Source organism: Aegilops tauschii, chromosome 2, assembly GCF_002575655.3.
Source record: "Aegilops tauschii subsp. strangulata cultivar AL8/78 chromosome 2, Aet v6.0, whole genome shotgun sequence".
Lineage (NCBI taxonomy): Eukaryota > Viridiplantae > Streptophyta > Magnoliopsida > Poales > Poaceae > Aegilops > Aegilops tauschii.
The window spans coordinates 604,356,459-604,359,297 of NC_053036.3; positions in this window are offsets into that span (position 1 = coordinate 604,356,459).

A 2,839-nucleotide genomic window follows, 5' to 3' on the forward strand; every position below is an offset into this window, starting at 1 on the left:
CGGTGATTACCGTAATTTGAGGAGTTCATGTATTCACTATGTGTTAATACTTTGTTCCGATTCTCTATTAAAAGGATGCCTTAATATCCCTTAGTTTCCTTATGGACCCCGCTGCCACTGGAGAGTAGGACAAAAGATGTCATGAAGTTCTTTTCCATAAGCACGTATGGCTATATATGGAATACATGGCCAAATGACATTGATGAATTGGAGCTAGTTCTGTGTCGCCCTAAGTTATGACTGCTATATGATGAATATTATCCAACGAAATCACCGATCCAATGCCTACGAGCTTTTCACATATTGATATTGCTAAGTTACTATTATTTTTGCTACTATTACAATTGCTACAAAACTGCTACTATTACTGTTATCGTTACTATTGCTATCGTTACTTTTGCTGTCAAACTATCATACTACTGTGCTACTGATCACTCTGCTGCAGATATTTAGTTCTCCAGGTGTGGTTGAATCGACAACTCAACTGCTAATACTTACAAATATTTTTTGGCTCCCCTTGTGTCGAATCAATAAATTTAGGTTGAATACTCTATCCTCAAAAATTGTTGCGATCTCCTATACTTGTGAGTTATCATTGTTCTTTGATTGAACATATCTCCTTGTTGCAATCCATAATAAATTCACGTAATGCTTACGAACAAACTAAAACTTTTACTAAACATGTTGTAGAAGCTATGATAAAAGCTCGTGAAGAAAAGCTAGAATTGGAGGTTTCTATACCTAGAAAATTGTATGATGAATGGGAACCTACTATTAAAGTAAAGATTATAGATTATGAATGTAATGCTTTGTGTGATCTAGGTGCTAGCGTCTCTACTATACCAAAATCTTTATGTGATTTTGGCGGGATCCTCAGCTCGGGGCCAACCACTTAGGTGGTGACTTTCAGGTTCAGGGATGCCGGAGACGACATTGGCCGCCCACGAATGATATGGATACAACAACAAACATAGGGTCAGCTCAAATTTCCAAATGATAGAAGCTGAGAAAACTTAAGTAAATACTCACCTAGGGTATGAGCACGTCGGCAGAGAAATCGATGTCGGTCGGCTCTTTGGGGAAGTCGGTCATTTTTGTTGGGGATCGTTGCAGAATTTTAAAATTTTCTACGCATCACCAAGATCCATCTATGGAGTGTACTAGCAACGAGAGGGAAGGAGTGCATCTACATACCCTTGTGGATCGCGAGCGGAAGCGTTCAAGTGAACGGGGTTGATGGAGTCGTACTCGTCGTGATCCAAATCACCGATGACCGAGTGCCGAACGGACAGCACCTCCGCGTTCAACACACGTACGGAGCAGCGACGTCTCCTCCTTTTTGATCCAGCAAGGGGGAAGGAGAGGTTGATGGAGATCCAGTAGCATGACGGCGTGGTGGTGGAAGTAGCGGGGATCCCGGCAGGGCTTCGCCAAGCTCAAGCGGGAGAGAGAGGTGTCACGGGAGGGAGAGGGAGGCGCCAGGGGCTAGGGTACTGCTGCCCTCCCTCCCCTCCCACTATATATAGGGGTCCTGGGGGGGCGCCGGCCCCCTGGAGATCCCATCTGAGGGGGGCGGCGGCCAAGGGGGGTGGCTTGCCCCCCAAGCCAAGTGGGGCGCCCCCCACCCCTAGGGTTTCCAACCCTAGGCGCAGGGGGAGGCCCAAGGGGGCGCCCCGGCCCACTAGGGGCTGGTTCCCCCCCCACTTCAGCCCATGGGGCCCTCCGGGACAGGTGGCCCCACCCGGTGGACCCCCGGGACCCTTCCGGTGGTCCCGGTACAATACCGATAACCCTCGAAACTTTCCCGGTGGCCGAAACTGGACTTCCTATATATAATTCTTTACCTCCAGACCATTTCGGAACTCCTCGTGACGTCCGGGATCTCATCCGGGACTCCGAACAACTTTCAGGTTTCCGCATACTAAAATCTCTACAACCCTAGCGTCACCGAACCTTAAGTGTGTAGACCCTACGGGTTCGGGAGACATGCAGACATGACCGAGACGCCTCTCCGGTCAATAACCAACAGCGGGATCTGGATACCCATGTTGGCTCCTATATGTTCCACGATGATCTCATCGGATGAACCACGATGTCGAGGATTCAATCAATCCCGTATACAATTCCCTTTGTCAATCGGTACATTACTTGCCCGAGATTCGATCGTCGGTATCCCAATACCTTGTTCAATCTCGTTACCGGCAAGTCACTTTACTCGTACCGTAATGCATGATCCCGTGGCTAACTCCTTAGTCACATTGAGCTCATCATGATGATGCATTACCGAGTGGGCCCAGAGATACCTCTCTGTCATACGGAGTGACAAATCCCAGTCTCGATCCGTGCCAACCCAACAGACACTTTCGGAGATACCCGTAGTGCACCTTTATAGTCACCCAGTTATGTTGTGATGTTTGGTACACCCAAAGCACTCCTACGGTATCCGGGAGTTGCACGATCTCATGGTCTAAGGAAATGATACTTGACATTGGAAAAGCTCTAGCAAACGAACTACACGATCTTTTGTGCTATGCTTAGGATTGGGTCTTGTCCATCACATCATTCTCCTAATGATGTGATCCCGTTATCAATGACATCCAATGTCCATAGTCAGGAAACCATGACTATCTGTTGATCAACGAGCTAGTCAACTAGAGGCTTACTAGGGACATGTTGTGGTCTATGTGTTCACACATGTATTACGATTTCTGAATAACACAATTATAGCATGAACAATAGACAATTATCATGAACAAGGAAATATAATAATAACCATTTTATTATTGCCTCTAGGGCATACTTCCAACAGTCTCCCACTTGCACTAGAGTCAATAATCTA